The sequence below is a fragment of the Acinonyx jubatus genome, chromosome E1 (genome assembly GCF_027475565.1).
Source record: "Acinonyx jubatus isolate Ajub_Pintada_27869175 chromosome E1, VMU_Ajub_asm_v1.0, whole genome shotgun sequence".
Lineage (NCBI taxonomy): Eukaryota > Metazoa > Chordata > Mammalia > Carnivora > Felidae > Acinonyx > Acinonyx jubatus.
The window spans coordinates 7,437,786-7,457,725 of NC_069397.1; the positions used below are offsets into that span (position 1 = coordinate 7,437,786).

The window sequence follows — 19,940 nt, forward strand, 5'->3', positions numbered from 1 at the left end:
GTGTTACCCACCTAACTCTTATCAACTGTGAACATTTGTGTTCAAGATTCCTTTCCGATGAAGCACGCTGCCTTCACCAGAACAACCTCTGGTCAAGGAAAGAGATAACAGCTTTCTGAGTCAATCATGTGTAAGCACAGTCTCTAGCTTACAACAAGAACTTAGGGTTGTTACCAGAAAGAAAGGAAAACAATTCCTGAGGAAGTAAAGAGTGTGTGGCTTTAGTCCTCTTTTTCCATAATTGGATCTTTATGGGCACAGTAGGTGCCCTAGTTTGCAGCACAAAACAATCAAAGTATGAATGTCCCTCTTTGTATCAGGATTCTGCCAACTTTTGAACCAAGGATTCTTCTTAGAACAAGATGTGGCCTCCCTAAAGTCTGGTATTAATTTACCACAGGTAAAGAGAACCAAAGGCCACGTAGAGCCTAGAATATTAATTATGAGAAAATTTAACTCCGAGGTTGCAAGCCTAATCTGTAAAGTGCTATATAGTAAATGTTTTAGGCTTCTGAGAATCGGTGGTCTTTGTACAGCTAAGCAACTCTGCCTGTTGTTGCAAAAAAAGCAGTCCTGAACAATATAGAAATGAATGGGCATGGTCATGTTCCAATAAAACTTTACAAAAACAGGTGGAGGGCCAGCTTTGCTGAAGGGCAACTCTTGGATTCCAGCTGGTTTCCAGCGGAAACTACATCCAAATCACAAAAAGCCAACACATTTGCACAAGAGGAGGAAATATATATTAACACTGAGTAGTATTATCCATAAACAACAGTAAGACAGGACTACTTAGGGAGATCCATCATTGCGAGAAGATGCTTATGTTGATAGTGAGGTAGCAGCCCCCGTGGGGGGGCATCACGGTAGGCTTACCTTAAAATGTTGGGTGGAGAAAGGAATGGAAAAGTAACCAGAGGAGGCTGTTAAGGCTGATGTTTTCCTCCTCCACAATGGAGAATACCTGTACATTTTTCACAGTGAGGTTGGTAGAGGGAAATGATTAAGTCACTAGGGAAATAGAAGGACTTGGTATCATGAACAGGTAGAAAAGTTTTCCCAGACAGGAAGGAGCAATGCTTCCTACTTCAATGGAGGAATGAGAATTGAGTTGGTTCCTCAAGGACATTTGGTTTCTCCACTTTCCATTCTTTCATGAAATATTGATCTATGCCTTTCTCCTCCTGCATCACCTCCAGCCTTACATCATTGCTTAGTTGGATATTAGTAGGCCTTTCTTTCTTGAGGTGAAAGAACTTAGGCCAGCAATCTTCAGATTTACTCATGGGATGCGTCCAAAGAGAAGTCACCCAATATTATCTTCACTAGGACATCGGACTGGAGACAAGGAAGCATGTGTGTCCTAGACTGTATCACAGGGTTATGAGGCTGCTCTGTTACCAAGCCTGGGTTTTAGATTGAATTAAAAACCATCTCAATTTAAGAGGTCTCCTGGCAAAATGCTGGCCTACCATGTGAGTGGATGAGCATGAAATATGGCAGGCCACGGCTATCCTTCCTGAACGTCTGCAATCAAAGGATAAATGAATATGACCGATTTTCCTGAATAAAGCTGGGTTTGCGTTTAAGATAAATGGCCAGGCAAGGTGAGGTTCGATGATGAATGAATTGGGATTAGCATTGCAGGCGTGATGGAGAAAGGCTTTCTATTCCTGATACTTAAAATCATTACTCTTGGTTAACATCTGCCACAATTAATCACTCCACCCCCCGTGTTTGCTCAGAGTACTTTGTTTGGATCTCAATCGAAGCCCTGATTTTAGTCTACCTTCTATCATCCATAGATGTATAAAAGCCTGTCTTGCCAGTGGGCTGTGATTCCTTTGAGAGCAGGCACTGTTTTAGCTAATTTTGTAGCAGAGTGCGAACTCCGGAATGTCTATCGAGCAATGGTTTGGGGGATGCAATCTTAGGCAAGACAATGTAAGAGTCTGTGGGCTGGGCTTGCAATGCATTTTTGCTTAGACTTTTAGGTAGCTTTAAGTGGCGGCTGACGGAGGAATATTAAATCTCTGGTAAGCCACCCTTGGGCACCAAAAGACTCCCTAAAATACTGTGTACGTACGTGGTTGAGTTGAACGTGTTGATATTTTACCTGAATTTCTTTAGAAGTTAAGGGCACAAAGGAAATGCTTTTTACCCAGCCCATCTTTCTCATAGAGACGGCTGCTTCACATCCCTGGAAGGCATATTTTGGTGACTTCTAATGACCACGTCCTTCTAAGACCAGCGGATTCCGTTTAGAAGTGCCTGCCTTTGGTGTTGCTGAGGCCAGGTATATAATCTAGCGCTGGGAGCTCAGACATAACTGAGTCACTCAGCACAATAGTGAGAAGAGGCCTGAGGGGGAAAGAGTGACAGCTTGAGGAAAGCCAACTGGAGCCAGGCAGGATGAGGAAATACGGAGAAAGGCAGAAGGGAAGACTTCCAACCCCCTTACCATACACACACACACACACACACACACACACACACACACGCACCCCTTCTCTGGTGGCACGGTTGAAAATGGATTTTGGAGGGCAGAAATATCTAAAGGGCATTTGAATCTGTACCCTGAGAAGTACATGCTTCAGGTGTGGTGACCTGAACAACATAGATTTGTGTCCCCCAGTGTGAAAGGGTAGAGTTGATCCTACCCAGCCAGAGGCTCCATTTCCCAGCCTCCTTGCATGGGGGGAGGGGGGGGTCCATATGGTTAGTTCTTGCCAATAAAATGTGAGTGAACTGAGGTGTGACCTTTTGGATTGAGATTTTCACCATCTCAATACTGGGTGCTCTAGGTCAAGGGTTAGCAATTTTTTTTTTTTTTTTTTTTTTTGTAAAGGGCAGATAATAAATATCAGTAGGCTTTTCAGGCTACCCAGCCTCCACTGCAAGTCCTCGGCTCTGCCAATTTAGCAAAAATCAGCCATAGAAAATATGTACACAAACAAGTGTGTCTGTGTCCCAGTGAAACTTGACTTATGGACGTTGCAACTGAATTTTGTGTAATTTTCACTCATCCCAAACTGGTCGTCTTCTTTTGACAGTAGCTATCTAGGTTACACCATAGCCCTGTGGTCGTTGCTTTCTCTGAGTCGGTATCGATTCCTTTCTTCCTCTTTCAAAGGGGGACACTTCCCCTTGGAAAAGTGGATCTCTCTGTCTCTCTGTCTCTGTCTTGTGCATACCTTTAATCTCTTGCCTCCTGCCTTCAAGGATGCTATCATCTTTTCCTATCCTTTAACGTGAAAGCAGAAAGAAAATCCGTTTCATTAAGCCCTACTGACTTCTCAAGCTTCTGACTTCTCTGCCTTTCTCTTTGTAAATAGCCTTCATATTTTAGAGCAATTTTAGGTCCGCAGCAAAATTGGGCAGAAGGCACAGAGGTTTCCTATATATCCTCTTTCCCCACAGCCTCCCCCATTATCAGCATCCCCCACCCATGTAGTACATTTGTTATGATTGATGGACTTACACTGAGACATCATGATCGTCCAGAGTCCATAGTTTACATTAGGGCTCACTCTTGGGGGTATAGATTCTATGGGTTTAGACAAATATAGCCATCATTATATTAGGCAGAGTATTTTCACTGCCCTAAAAATCCTCTGTGCTCTACATACTCACTCCTCCTTTCCCTCTAACCCTTGGGAACTACTGGTCTTTTTACTCTCTCCATAGGTTTGCCTTTTCCAGAATGTCAGATCTTCAGAATCACTCAGTATGCAGTCTTTTCAGGTTGGCTTTCTGTACTTAGTGATACGCATTTAACTTTCCTCCCCGTCTTTTCATGGTTTGATAGCTCATTTCTTTTCGGTGTTGAGAGTGCACTAGGATGTCATGATGGACCGCAGTTTAATCCATGTACCCACTGGAGAACATCTTGTTGCTGTGACTTTTCTTTTCAACCGCTAAGACACTGAGCCGATGCTTGACCTACAGCTTTTTTTTCTCATTCATTACTGTTATCTTTTGCAGTCAAGTATCAGTCCTATTCACACTATACTAACAGCTCTTGGGGGCACCGATGATTTCTAGGTGGGCCGATCAGTGGTCTTGTCTAAGTCTTTATCCATCCTAACGACCGCTGTCTTTGGCACTTTAGAACCCTAAGTGTCGTAGGTGTGGAAACGCTCCCCCTTGTTATGTATCACCTCGGAGCCTGCATGAAATTATTCATTAGCCATTGGTTCTTGGTACTTACGGTAAAGAAAAGCTAGACCATACGTGAACTTGAGTGTTGGTTCAGGCAAGAGAGAGGTCTGTGCCTTTTGCTAGAGATGTCACCCAGGGTGCGCATGTGTGTTGTCATGAATTAAAACGATCAGGACACTTAGTCCCCCCTGACAAAGCCAACTGCTTCAGCAAGTAGAAAAAAAAATGGATGAAAACAGGAGAAATGCCTGAAATACAAGAAAAAGGAACAAAGTACTTTTTAATATAGTTTGGTTATAGTATTTACATAGCATCATATTGAATCAAATGTAAAGTCACCAATGGTCGACATTTTTGACCTACAGCTACGTATCTTTACACAATGTATGTATAGTCAGGATTCACTCTTTACGGACACTGATGAGTGACAGTGGAATGAGAAAAACCTACCAGAGTGACCTGGTTGTGTTTTTCTGTTTCACAGATGAGTAAAAGAGGACGGAGATCATACACCTGTGATGTACATCTACTCCCAGAACCTGGGTCTTCTGCTTGGACCCTCCCCTTCTCGAATTGCCTAGACCATTGAGCTATAAATTCCACACTTCTTTCTTAGGTAAGGCTTTAAAAAAAACTGAGCTATTTTCATACTCTACTGAAAACTGTTTGACCCTGAGCAGTTTACGAGTGAGATTTTCAACACTGAAATATTCCATCCACAACTCCCCAAGGCCAAGGATTCTCCCCGATACTTGGAGCTTTGCTCATGTTTTCAAGCCAAGCTCATGCAAGCACAGATCAATTCCAGCCTCCAGTTTGCAGAAAGATCTCCTGCATCTTCTCTGCTACCCAGTTGAAAGTTTCTTGACTCAGTTCCAAGGAATCCTTTCCACCTCCGTTTTATTAAAATTCATTTTATCATATTACAACCTTTCAAGAAGACATGTACTGCAATAGGAAAATAAATAGAGCCAATCTCTTTTGTATCATCAAAGTCCTTAAATGATGAAGATATGAAATACCAGCTTCTTTTTTTTTCCTGTTCATCATCATGTAGAAGGATTATTGAGGCTAATTGAAGCCTGTTACATTTTTCTGCTATTGATGTGGATTTTAGCTGAAGTGGAATGAAACATATCGTCTATGAAGGGAGATTACTTTTACAAATTAAACCAATGTATCTTACTGAGTTCTATTTCCAGAAATGTGACCTTATTACACTTCATAATTTAAAATGAGAGCAATAAAGACATACTAGGCAACATGACTTCTAATAATGCCTGCTGGATTTGAATTAAGTTTGGTCTTGACCATTAAAACATCACAAGGTACCCTGTGGGGACTGTGATGAAAAGCTCCCCATTGGATCAGTTGTTCCTGGCCATTCCAGACAAGATAGCATCCTTCCTCTGTTCTTAGTAAATAAAACGCTCTTGAGTATTCTTGTTGTTGCTACAAGAAGAGGAAAATCCGATTCTCTGTATAGCTGCCTGCAAGGTGAGAAAGAAAAGGACGGAAGAGTGGGGGAAGGAAAGAAAGGCAGGCATATCGCTTCTGGGCCTTTTGGCTAAGATCAAGTGTGGAAAGACAGGCAGGCAGGCTTATAGTCCAGATTTATTTTGAAGAGGAGAAACTGGTGGGAGAACAGGGGAGAAAAGAAACCCAAAGGACAGGGTGTAGGGAGCCTGGTGTCGGGGAAGGACAGCTGGCAGAAGGGGCCACACTGGAACAGGAAGAGTGTCCTGATGCACTGGGCTGGGGGAGGGACGAGTTCTAGAAAAATATATTGGAAGTTTCTAGAGCATCGGGAGAGGGGCTGAGGCTAGGACGGAGCAGACACAGGTGGGGCAAATTAAAAGACATGATTGCAAAAAAAATAAATAAATAACAGTAAGGTTGTTCAAATATGCCAGGTGAGCAAGAAAGTGCAAAACTCTTAAGCCCTTAGTTCTCCTGAAATGGCTTCCCCATCATCACACGATAGTATTCAAGAACCGGTCCCTTCAGGACATCCGATCTCAGATGGTTGTGATACGCACACAAAGCTACAGAGGAGTATAGAGAGGGGACTTCAAGAAGAAAGTACTGACTGCAAGTCAAGTCTCTCATTTAGAGCCTCACTGGTTATGTCTCTGGGACATTTTCTGTCCCTGTGTGGTCTCCTGTCGTAGGCGTAGTGAAAATGCCTTTAATCTTCTATGTCTAGCTGGCCTTGACCCCAGCCAGAGTAAATTGCAGACACTCTACATCACCTTGTCCAGTCTCAAACTACCCCACGCACTAAGGCCTGTTTCCCTTAAGAGCAGACAAAATCTAGAGCTGGGACACAGCGGTGTGGCCAAGTCACAGATTGCCCACATTCTTCCCCTGCTTACCGGGTATATCAGTTCAAGCAAGTTTTTTAAACCATTCTCCATCCGTAAAATATGAATATCAATACTTCCTATTTTGCAGGGATGTTGTGAGAATTAGATAAAACCTATAGAGAATACGCCAAGCTCTAGGACTGACAAAGAGTCGATACTCATTGATTACTAGTAGGTATTACCACGGCTGCTAATACTTCTTACTGCTACTGCTACGATTTCTGTGCTTATTATTAGACCACTCACCCAGCATCTTTCCCCTGGGTATTGCCCCCTTCTCTACCATTTATCTGGTTGCGGTTGGAGTAGCCATGTCTATACAATGGTACTTGTCTTCTCTATCCACTTCTACCCCTCTATCTACTTCTATCCACTGTAGTTCATGCTCCAGGAACTGTGGGTTGATAATCAAAACTCAATCAGTGGGTCCCTTCTAAATAAATTTTAATTTGAGAACAAATGACAGTCAACCCAGACTTTTTGACACGGCTGAACCCATAGCGTGTAAAAGATGGGTGATGTCATGGGCTATTTTCTGTCACGTGGAAAACTGAGGGATGTGGACCATAGCAACACTTCTTTAATCTTTATTGAGCAGTAGAATTACTATAAGGGCTTGTAAAAATACACATTGCTGAGCCCTAACCCTGTTTCTGATTCCGGGGCCGGGTCTGAGAATATGCGTTTGTAACAAGCTTTGCGGTAATGTTGATTCTGTTGGTCTGCACACCACACTTTGGGCACTACTTGTATATAAGAAGAGAGAAGAGTAACACCAAAATGTGGAACAAATGAAAGATAGATAGGTAGATAGATAGATAGATAGATAGGACATATATATTATTCTGGCTTCTCCAGAGATTTAATATCTTCCTAAATTTCAGATGCCTCCATCATTTGATTTCATGAAATACTCCAAGATCATTCTAATAATGCCCCTTTCTTGCCTAACTGAACTGGCTTGGTGTTTTGGGCATGCCAAAAGATGATTCAAGAGTTTTGGGTGGGCAATACAGTCTCCTGTACTTAAAAAGCCAATTCTTCATATTTCGTCTCAAACTTTCAGATAGCGTCTATATTCGTACTCTGTACAGAAGAGAAGGAGTTTACTCTTCAGAATACAATGAGGACTTCAAAATGAGGCTGAAGGGCTCTCCCTCCAGGAAGACAGCATCGCTAAGGTCCATGATGTCTGTGTAATTCTGTATGTAGCCAGAGCAGAGGACCACTGGTTTCACCCAGTGAGAAAAGGGACACAGGCACTTCCAACCACTGCCCGTGTTTGCAGGACCTCACCGCAGCCCTTGCGCATGAAATGAGCCTGAACTTGGGCAGTAAGAAAGATTCAGATTTGAGCCCCAGTTTTGCCATTGCCAGCTGGGTGACCTTGGAGAAGTTCCTCAGCGTTGCTGATCTTCGGTTAACTCCTCTGTTGGATGGATGAAATAACAGAATCACTCTACAGGGTTAGAGTGCCACTGACTGATAAACTGTGGGAAGGACCCCCGTAGTTTTGGAGCATTTGTGGAAGGGGAGTAAGCAGCATTATCATCACTTTTGGGAGGCGGGGGAGGGAGGCCAAGAGGACCCACGTTTAGCATAAGAGAGAACGCAGAAAGCATAATTGTGTGGCCAGCGATGAGTCCAGAGGGTTGATCTGGGCTCTTTCCTTGTCCTTCCATATCCCTAACCGTATCAAACTCTCCTGCTGGGAGAAGCAGAGTCTTAACCTTTCCTTATAATTCTGATCATACCACCAAAGTCTTGTCTTCTGTCTGCTTCTTTCTTTCCATCCAGTGACTCTAATTCCTGATCGGAGGACAGAGTGACCAAAACATTTCCTGCCTGGGAAAGTCAAGTCCCCTCTAGAGAAAGCCCCGGAACGCCCTCACCTGCTTGTCAGGTCCCTGACACAGACACTTCTGGGACACGGCTGGTGAACAGACAGCAGCGGGACCCCAGTCAGGAGTAACCCCCTGACTGTGTCACCAATTTTCACACCATCATGGGAGGTCTCCTGAGCCTAATTGGCTGGGCCACACCAGCTGAGACCTACCAGGTGTAACACTAATGACATTAGGCTGATGGTGAAAGAATAAACATGTCAGAACCTTGGCATCCTGATATGTGCTGCCTCCTTTTATGCAGGAACCCTGCGAGGCTGTGCATAAGCAGTGATGTCTTGGTATCCACATCTCCGGAATCCCTCCGTGCCCTCAAAGCTGCAGCATGCCCTCTCTAATATTGTTACTGGGGGCAAATCTTCATTTGCTCAGAGTAGATCTGATTTTGGAAAATAGCTGAGAGCTATTCATTCCCAAGCCCGGCGACAAGGAGAGTGATCAAGCAGGGTAATAGCACTTTGGGTAATAAACAAGTGTGACTTTGAGATTGATTTTGTTGGGCATGGATCATAAACCGATTCTGAGAGAAGTCAGAAATGCAGTTGTATGAGCTTTCCCAAATAGGCTGCCTCCCTAAGTGAATGAGGAGTGAACTCATAAACGCTGAGTTCCTACTGGGTAACAGACGCTTTCCATACACAGTCTTTAAATATATAATCTCACAATTGTGCCGTATGATCAACATTTGCAAAAGAGGGAACAGACTCCCAGCTCAATAACCTATCCAGCGTCACAGAGGTAACAAATGGCGGCGTCCAGATCAGACTTTAAACTACCTGACTGCGAATACTCGTGCTCGGGGACTTACCCAGGGGGCTTTGTGACCGACTCCCTTCTCAGCCTCCTCATTTTCTCCCCATTCTCTTCAGCTCTCTCTCCTCTGACCCTCAGCTTCCTGCCCGGCACCCTCCACCTTCTCAGGGTAATTTGCCTAAAAGATAAAGCCTTCAAATAAGCCCTACCCAGGTCTACAATGGCAAGACATGGCAATTACCCCCAGCTTTTCTCATAAATCACCCCAAGCAAAAAAAAAAAAAAAAAAACAAAAAAAAACAACAACCAAAAAACAAGGACGGTCAAAAAAACTCTGCCCTGGATGTAACCGGGAGACATCAGTACCCTAAAATGACAATACAATTGTGTCTGGTTATTTGTGGTAGCTCTGTTCTGTAAAGTCACCGAGAACACCAAATTAGTGGGTACTGAACCAATGCTTCCAAGGGAAACACAGGGATAGGGTCCTGTAAGCCCCCGGTCACTACATTTTCATCAATCAATCCATACTTAACCTTGTCTTTTGTGTGTTTCTGTTTAAAAACTCCTTACTTGGTATTGCTGATTCATTAACATTGAACTCATGGCCAGATCATGCCTGATCAAAGCTTCTCCAGCTCATGTAGTCTCTCCATAAGGCACAGCACAGCCTTCTTGTATTTAGGAACACTGGACACCACTTTAGCACCGTGTTTGGGGCCATTTTAAACAGCAAAGTCATCAACAACCAGCTCCAAAATGCAAATAACGTGGCACTAAAAGGGATACTTGTTTATAGTCTGAAAGCTGAGCTAAGAAAACAGAGTGTCACCTTGTTCGACCTCAGCCAGGACTGTGTGTGTGTTGAGTGAATTCATGCTCGTCACTCTAAGCATGTCCCTGGATGACCACAAAAGTGCCACAGGTCTCGATTCGGGGGTTACACATGAATTTTAGTGAAAGGGAAAATTCACAAACACAGAATCTGTGAATGATGAGTATCCACTGGATGTAAGAAAATGAAATGAAGATCTGACTCTGGAGAAGAGGCAGAGAGGGTACTCAAGGCTACATATCTCATCTCCAGTGAAGTTGGCAGAGCACTTTTCCAATGGAAATGGGAGTGGTGGGGAAACCATTTGGAAAAATTGAGGTAAGTGAGCAGGTTGGTAGGGGAAGTTTCTCTCAACTTGATCTGGCACTCTGTAGAAATGAGGAAGGTGGGGCAGGGTGAGGAATCACATAGGCAAGCCATTCTGCAGGGAGTGGAGTGAAGGAGAAAGACATCTGTACTACCCACAGCACATTCACTGCCAACCCTGCATGGTCAGGGGGAAGTACTTACTAGAAGAGCCTGCTCACATTTAACACCTATTATCATGATGGGGTGCCTGGGTGGCTCAGTCGGTTCAATGTCCGACCTTGGCTCAGGTCACGATCTCATAGTTTGTGGTTTCGAGCCCTGTGTCGGGCTGTGTGCTGACAGCTCAGAGCCTGGAGCCTGCATCCAAGTCTGTGTCTCCCTCTCTCTCTGCCCCTCCCCTGCTCGCACTCTGTCTCTTTCTCTCTCTCTCAAAAATAAATAAACATTAAAAAAAATTTTTTTTAAATAAAACCTATTATCATGAAGAGAATTTCTGCAAGCCTGGAGCATTTCTCCCCACCTCCTACAAATTGCAGGGCCAGGAAGGATTCCACCTGCTCAACGATGAGTAGAAAAAAAGAACAAGAAAGACAAATGAAAGACGAGGAACACTCACCAACAAAATGTTGCCATGGGGCTGAGGAAAATTAATCAAGCATATCATTCAATAAGAACCCTAATGAAACAGTCACCTTTATTAGCTAAAAACACAAAGCATACATACAAGGGCTCGAGAAGGATAAGTGATGTGATAGAAAGAAATAAAACATGAGTTGGAAATTATTAGGGGAAAAGAATGAAAGAAAACTAAATCCACAAAGGCCACACATTAAGAGTCGCACGTGGGGGAATAAACACCATCGCAAACGTGGTAAGGGATGCGGACAAAAGAAGCAAGGAAAGGAAGGACAATGACTTGGAATAAGCAGAGTTTAAAAGAATGGAAGAGGTGAGAATAGACAAGAAAGGTACAAATGTTATACTTTAAAAATAATTGGTATTTCCAAAAGAAGATGGAGAAGAAGGAGAAGGAGAAAAAGAAGGTGAAGGAGAAGGAGAAGAAGAAAAACTATCAGAGGATAAACCTCAGCTAACTAGAAATAAATGGGGGAAAAAGACTAATGAAATTGTAGGGCTAAGATTAAAATAACAGTGGATAATGGTTCAGAATAAAAAGTAATTCAAACTCTAAATGTGCTAAATGAAATCACCAACAAAAATGTGAAGGAAAAGGCAGACAGAAGCTCAAAAGCCATGGAGGGTGAGGCAAGACATCATTTCAAGATGGAATATCGGGGCTCCTGGGTGGCTCAGTCAGTTAAACAACTGACTCTTGATTTTGGCTCGGGTCATGATCTCACAGTTCGGGAGTTCGAGCCCCACATCAGGCTCTGTGCTGACAATGGGATTCTCTCCCTCTCCCTCTGTCTCTGCCCCTCCTATGCTCCCTCTGTCTCTCTCTCTCTCTCTCTCATCTCTCTCTCAAAATAAGTAAAATAAGCTTAAAGTTTTTTTAAAAAGATGGAATATTGAGTCATGAAATTATAAGTATACTTAACAGCTATAAGACAAACACTGAAAAATAGTAGTCAACTAAAACTGGGTTGTTGAAGCTAAGGGGAAAACGTGGAGATACTGTAGCATACCAATTTTGGGGTTTTTTTTGTAGATATTTAAATGTTTACATAGATATTTAGATGCCATACATAAATGTATAATATGCATCTTTACGTTTACAAAACGAATTCTTGAAGTATAACATTTCAAAATTATCAAAACACACTCCAGGTGCCAAGAAAATTCAATGATAGACACAGATTTTAAAAAACACCCACATAAGAGATCAAGAAAAACACAGGACTTAACATAAAATGTATTATGGAACTACAAAAACATTATTTGTTGTGATATAAATGGCCACCGCTCACTCTTTAAAAGAAAAGAGGCTCGGGGCGCCTGGGTGGCTCAGTCAGTTAAGCGTCCGACTTCGACTAAGGTCACGGTCTCGCGGTCAGTGAGCCCGAGCCCCGCGTCGGGCTCTGGGCTGACTGCTCAGAGCCTGGAGCCTGTTTCTGATTCTGTGTCTCCCTCTCTCGCTGCCCCTCCCCTGTTCATGCTCTGTCTCTCTCTGTCTCAAAAAGAAATAAACGTTAAAAAAAAAAAAAGAGGCTCAATCACAGAGAAAAACCCCAGGTTTTTTTTTTAATTTTGTTTTTTAATGCTTATTTATTTTTGAGAGAGAGACAGAGTGTGAGCAGGGGAGGGGCAGAGAGAGAGGGAGAGAGAGAATCCCAAGCAGGCTTTGTCCTGTTAGTGCAGAGCCTCATGTGGGGCTCAATCCCATACACCATGAGATCATGACCTGAGCTGAGATCAGGAGTCCTAGGTTTAAACAGACTGAGCCACCCAGGAATCCCTAAAACCCCAGTTGTACTGTGTGAATAGATGAATCTAACTCAAAAGGACCAAGAAAGGTTGAATACACAAAGACAGGCAAATAAAAACCCAAACAAAAAATTGGTCAGGATCTTAAGAGATAAAATTACATTCCAGGTAAAAAGACTTCAATGAATCAAAGAAGAACATTTGAAAAGAATAAGTTTGAAGCCCTAAAAGTTATTGACTATTTGCCAAATAACAGCATTATTACTGTTATTATGTATTATTATCATATCATAAAGGAAATGAACAGGAAATACCTAGATAAGTAGACACAATCATAGGGGCTTGACTTTACTCCTCTAGTCCACAAAAGGGCAAGTAAATTTGAAAAAAAGTATTTAAAAAGGTGACAGGGGCTCCTGGGTGGCTCAGCGGGTTAAGCATCTGATTTCCTCTCAGGTCACGATCTCGTGGTCTGGTCTGTGGGTTCAAGCCCCACATTGGGGTCTGTGCTGACAGTTCGGAGCCTGGAGCCTGCTTTAGATTCTGTGTCTCCCTCTCTCTTTCTGTCCCTCTGCTGCTCACGCTCTGTCTCCCTCTCAAAAATAAATAAACATTAAAAAAAAAGTGCTCTCCAACTACGCTGATAGGGACCCCACTTCCATGATTTATCATTAAAGTAAGAAGCAAAGTGTAAAAAAGAAAAAGCTAGGTCTAGTGTGGTACTATTTATGCCCACCAAAATAATACATGTGCATATAGATATACATGTAGAAGCGTAAGCTTGTGTCGCACCCACCTTTCGAGAAGGATGTTAACAGCAGTTTGCATTTAGGCACACGGACAGGAAAGCGATGATAGGTGGGTCCAGTATGAAATGGGTAGGAGAGGGCCCTGACTCAGAAATCACACATTGCTGTTTACATTCCCGCTCTGCTGCTGGTCAACTCTGCGACTTTGAGCTCACAAAAACATTTACTTCTTTTTGCAATGATTTGTACAAGGACCAGAGGTGATACAGTTTACAATGGCAGACATGGAGTAGGAGCTTCATAAATGGTAGGTGTTGTTATGGACACGTTTTAATATATTTTTTTAATGTTTATTTATTTTTGAGAGAGGGAGACAGAGTGCAAGTGGGGGGGGGGGGCAGGGAGAGAGGGAGACACAGAATCTGAAGCAGGCTCCAGGCTCTGGGCTGTTAGCACAGAACCCGACACGGGGCTCGAACTCACAAACCACGAGATCATGACCTGAGCCGAAGTCAGACGCTTAACCGACAGAGCCACCCGGGCGCCCCTGGGCACATTTTAAAAGAACTCCATTCAGCCACGGATAAGGCCCGCTTTAGGAGGCCTTAAAACAGTTCAAGACCCAGGAAAAGCCAATGTTTCCATTCGAGGCTGAAGGCAGGAAATAGCTGATGTCTCAGTTTGAAGGTAGTCAAGCAGGGGGAATTCTCTTACTCGGGGGACAGTCAGACTTTTTGTTCTGCTGAGGACGTCAACTGATTTTTCCAGGCCCACCTGCATTGGGAAGAGCGATTGTTTTACTGAGCCTACTGATTCAAATGTCAATCCCATGCAAAAACACTCTCAGGGAAATACCCAGAATAATGGCTGACCAAATATCAAGGTATTTGACCAATACCTTGTTTGACCAAACAAGGTAGCTGTGGGCCAGGTAACTTGACACATAAAATTAACCATCCCACAAGGATATGGGAGTGAATAGGGAGTCACCTCGAAAAAACTAGCAAGTGTCCCTGAGAGTCTGGAATAGGACGGGAAGGCAGTTACCAGAGAACAGATTGACCCAGATCCTAACGGTACAGAACTGCAAAGTAGCCAAAGGAGAATTTACCTGGTGCTATTGATGGTGGGCGGGGGGTGGGGGGGGAGGTGAACATGAGGTCATATTCATATGGAAGCCTTGTAAACTTGGAGTAGCATGAGAGAGGCTTGCACAGCCAATAAGGATTTAGAATGAAGGCATTATTGTCTCTATTCATCTTTTGTCCAAGCCAAACTGGATGTCACTGTGGAGCCAGTGAAGGTTAAGGGATTTGTGAAATCTGTGCAGATGTTTCTGAACGAGAAGTTCTGCTCTTCTGAATGCTGAGTGTGAGATGTCAAAGAAGTCCAGTGTGGTTCTCTTGCTATGTTAGCGTCGATCGCCCCGCCCCCAGTCCCAGGACGAGAGCAGGGCCATCAAGGGACAGGGAGTTCCCTTCAGACTAAACTGGCTCCGTTCTCCCAGGGAGCTCCGCCCAGGGGCTGAAGTTATAAATTTAGTAGTAATTTGGCCTTATGATAATAACATGTAAAACCGTGGAACTGAATGAGACCACATAGGGCAGTGGTTCTCAGCTCTGAGTGCACGTAAGGGTCACCTGGGAAGCTTTTAAAACCTGCCAAAGCCAGGGGGCACCTGGGTGGCTCAGTCGGTTGGGCATCTGACTCTTGATTTGGGCTCAGGTCATGATCCTAGGGTCGTGGGGTCAAGCCTCGTGTGGGGCTCTGAGCTGAGTCTGGAGCCTGCTGGAGATTCTCCCTTGTCCCCTCTGTCCCTTTTCCCTGCTCGTGCTTTCTCTAAAATCAAAAAATCAAAAACCTGTGAAAGCCAGAGTCCCACACCTGGAGATTCTCATTTCCCTTGTCTGGGGCCCAGGCAGCCCTGCATTTAGAAGCCAAACCCAGATGATGCTTATGTACAGGCAGAGTTGAGAGCACCGAATCTGGGAAAGAGGCATCTCAGGCAAACTTTGAAACAGTCGACATCGGACATCGATTTGAGAAGTTGTGGCCATTGAAGATAAGAAAGCCAGAGACGAAGGGTTTTGAGAGAAGGTCAATGGTACCACATGCCCGTGGGTGAATCAGATGAGGTTAGAGAAGTGACCAATGCATGTGACAACAGGGAAGCGGTTTGCAACCTTGAAAAGAGTGGTAGGGACAGAAGCCAGACTGGAGTGAGCTGCGGTGGAAAGAACTTCACAGCGACATTTTTGAGTTCTGCTCTGAAGAGATGAGCATAAATGATGCAGCAGCGGCTGTAGGAGATGGGAGAATGGAGAGCTTTTGACTACAGTGATGGGGATGTCCTAACAGAAAAGAAGAGTTTCACGAGGAAGGAGAAAACCATGGTTCCTGCAGGTGCCGTAAGGGGAAACAAGAAGGCATGGAGTCCAGATGAGTCAAAATCAAGGTCAGCCTTTGATGGGAACGGGGATCCCTCCTCTTTGGAACCAAGAGGGAAGATGGAGAACACACAAACTAGTCAGGTCTGTAAATTTGGTGGCGAAGAGGTAAGATAGTCCCCATCTGATCAGGCTTCTATAAATATTTATTTATATCAATAGGATCGAACAGTGAAAAATAATATTTTTAAGTCACTCCGTGGATTATACCATGGACATATTTTCACGCGAATAAATATTCATCTCAATCGTCCTTTTAAAATTACTGCATAGGGGTGCCTGGGTAGCTCAATCGGTTAAGCATCTGACTTTGGCTCAGGTCGTGAGCTCACTTTCATGGGTTCGAGCCCCGCGTCCGGCTCTGTGCTGACAGCTCCGAGCCTGGAGCCTGCTTCCGGTTCTGTGTCTCCCTCTCTCTCTGCCCCTCCCCCGCTCACGCTCTGTCTCTCTCTGTCTCAAAAATAAATAAAGATTAAAAAAAATAAAAAAAAATTACTGCATAGTGGTCCTTTGTATAGTTGACTATTTTTTTAATCACTACTCTTGTGGGGGTGGGTTGATTTTTTCCCCCCCATCTCTTGATGAATATCTTTACGTATATTTTTAAAATTATTTTCCTTATTGAGGAGGGCACCTTTTGGGATGAGCACTGGGTGTTGTATGGAAACCAATTTGACAATAAATTTCATATTAAAAAAATAATAATAAAATAAAACTGTTTTCCTCCGGTTAGATTTCTGTAATCTATCAGACGTTCCTTTCTCTCCAATATTTTCATTGCTCCTTTGGGCAACTAGAATTCTATTTTATACAACACAAAGAATATAATTGCTACTTTCTGTCAACTTTTTATGCTAGGTTAAAGTGTCTGCTGTTGATGTGACTTTATTCCCACAGGCCTCCTTTAATATACTGTGGTTAAAGTATGTGGTCACATACTGGTTAGAATTAACACAAATTTCATGTTAATTATTGACTGTGAAGAGCAGCTTCTTGTTTTTCTACTAACACCATTGTCAACCCGGAAACCTTGATTAGCCAACCTTGAAAAACCTTCTTCTAGAAGTTGGCAGGCAGCACAGCTTAAATTCCCAAGGGTGATTTCTCCTCTCCTTCACGTATGCCCCTGAGATGCACCCCTCTTGCCGTCTTCATTTCTCTGTTCTCACTTTTCCACCTTGGTTCGTCTCCCCTGTGAAATTCCCGACTCCCAAAAAACTGACCCTGTATCCTCTGAAGAGAAGACTCCTACAAAACTTGACTTAAATGCTCCTGATTCCCCTCCACCCAACTGTATTTCAGTTCTTGAAATAACACTGAACCTTTGAATTCCCCCCCTCACTCATTATTATACCTGGGAGTTACTCTATAGAAAAATACCCTGTTTCTGTCGAATCCCTTACCTGGTCCAGTATGGAAGCCCAAGATGATTGACTCTTGGTCCAAAATTCTTCATAGCCAAGGACACTACATGAACCAATATATGTTTCTCATGTCAAAGATGAATAAGCTTTTCAAAATGCAAATCTGATCAGCTCCCTGTGTTGCTTAGAGCCCTGCGGTGATTATCCATTGTTCTTGGAATAAAGACAGTCTTCTTCAAGAGGACCTACAAGAGGTCCTACAAGGACCCTCCTGTGCTCTGGTCACGAATCTCTCCATGCCACTCTGAAAACCATTTGTATTGCCCTTATTTTTAGTTTCTTGAGCAAGCCATTAATTCTTCTACCTTAAAGCTTTGTTCTCTTCACAGGGGACTTTGCTGACATCTGCGTTTGCCTGGTTAGCTATGCGTCATACTTCAGATCTTCACGTAATTGCCCTTTCTTCAAGGAAGCTTCCTCTACTCCAGAGAAAGTTGGATCTTCCTATTATATGTTCCCATGGTGCCATGTGATTCTCTGTGGCAGTCCGTACTCATGATGGAAGTTTCATACGTATTTTTGTGCTTATTTGATTACTGTCTATCTGCCTACTAGACAGTAGTAAAATCATGAGAACCAGGATGACATCTGGTGATAGATGTGTCTATCATCCAGTACAGCGTCCAAATGTTTGTTGAATGAATGAATGAACACATGACTGGCTAAAATTGAGCATCACAACCTACAAAAGCTAAAGATGGGTAGTTAAGGAACGAATCTCACGGTGGTGATATAAGGAAAGCAGGGAGCAGAGACAATCTCATCAAAACCTTCTCTTTTTTAAAATAATTTTTAAATCTTATTTATTTTGAGAGAAGGGGGGGTAGGGGAGGGAAAGAGAGAGAGAAGGAAAGGAAGAATCCCAAGCAGGCTTCACACTGTCAGTGCAGAGCCCAATGGGCGCCTTGTACTTACGAAGCAGGAGATCATGACCTGAGCTGAAATCAAGAGCTGGGCACTCAACCGACTGAGCCACCCAGGTGCCCCTCATCAGAACCTCCTTAACATGAGTGTAGAAAGGCTTCAGAGAATCCATTCATCTACCATAACTGTATGTAAAGTTATGTTCAGACATCTATTTCGATTGTATTCACTAAATAGTCACGTGGGTTCTGACTTTCCCAATAGATGAAAAACCATTACTCAAATCCAATTTCTAAACAAGGACTAGACAAATGGTCAGGAGGGAAGGCTGGTCTCTGGAATCTCTGGCTGGTGTCCTACCCATTGTCCTTCTACCAAACAATGGTAATAATAGTCCATCGGAAACACCTATTTTGGGTGCCTTGTGATCCGCTGGAAGATCCACTAACCAAAGTTAATTAACACCTTTAAACTGCAGGCCGTTGGGGCATCAGATAAAGTGAGAGTTAGCTAGTTGTCCTTCCTTGTTCCCCAGGCTCGCCGCCTCTCCTCGACTCCTTACTGGCCAATAGCTCTGAAGGCAGCGCACAGCCTAGGGCTTCTCACCAGCCGTTGGCCTCTTGTCCCTAACTAATGAAGCCTCAAGCCCTTGTTGGGCCTTGTTTCTACAAGGCCGGACACCTTCTTTTAACAGGACGTACTTGAAAAACAAGATATTTTCCTTTGTACTAGAAACAAATGGTGATTAATGTCCTCATTGTAATTAATCTGTGGTGACAGATGAGTAGTATAGCAGCAGCTCTTTGGCTGCTGTGGGAGCGTTCCTTGATAGGACAGCTGGTGAGAGAGGACACCAAATTCAATTTGTTTCTCATTTGCATACATATGACAACCATCTGTGCTAATAGCAGTGTGATGTCTCCATTAGGCCCTGTGCTAGCACACAGCCTTCCCGGGCTCCCATCAGGCCTGGGCGAGGGGGAGCTCAGAGCATAAATATTTGCAGAGGAAAAGCGGTGGGCCCGATGGAACACACCCGATCACGTCCCCTCCCGCCGGAGGCTCAGCACTGAACACGGGCTGAGATCCCCGTCACCGGTAGGAGGGCGATCTTCTTTTGAGGATTCTTGCTCCTTTCATCAAAAAGCCTCTACCCTCTCTGTCTCAAAGATCCAGTCGAACTACTCCTGGTCTATTCCCGATTGTCTGGTTGCTCAAACCAGCTTCACTTTGGTGAAGACCTTTTCATTTTTGTAACTGGCCCATTTATGGTAAACAAATATTCATGGAGTATCTGCAAAGTGGGGGCAACTATTCCAGGGATTCACAGGAGACAAGAGGATTTTGCTTTATGGGGTTTACATGCAGAGGTGGTCTCTGGCACTAAACAAACGAGTAAGACAAGGGTCATGTAGTGTTACATTGTAAGCAGAGAATCGGAACCAGGTGCCAGGTGGTGCAGAATAGATAGTGGGTGTTGACTACATTGGGTTTGGTTTTCTGACAAGTCCTCTCAGAGGAGGTGAGATTTAAGCTGCTATCTGGATGACAAGAAGGAATCAGCACGAGAACATCAAGGGAAAATACATTTTTTTTCCAAAGAAAGAGAATAGTGAGCTTGATGTGGTGAGGAAGAAGAATGGCCAGCGTGACTGAGAGGGAGTGACGTGATGAGAGCAGTGAGTCTGTCTTAGTTTCCTAGGGCTGGAGTAGTAAAGTACCATGAGCAGGGAGGCTAAAAAC

The 19,940-nt window shown here is 43.7% G+C and overlaps 1 long non-coding RNA gene across 1 annotated transcript in view; it reads right to left on the minus strand.

The window, feature by feature from the left end:
• Positions 1 to 663: 663 nt before the first annotated feature.
• LOC106983012 (uncharacterized) overlaps positions 664 to 19,940 on the minus strand; it is a 229,432-nt gene continuing 210,155 nt past the window's right edge. Inside the window, exon 8 of the long non-coding RNA XR_008294306.1 lies at positions 664 to 4,409. This is a non-coding gene — a long non-coding RNA (uncharacterized LOC106983012). The remainder of the gene's footprint in view (positions 4,410 to 19,940) is intronic.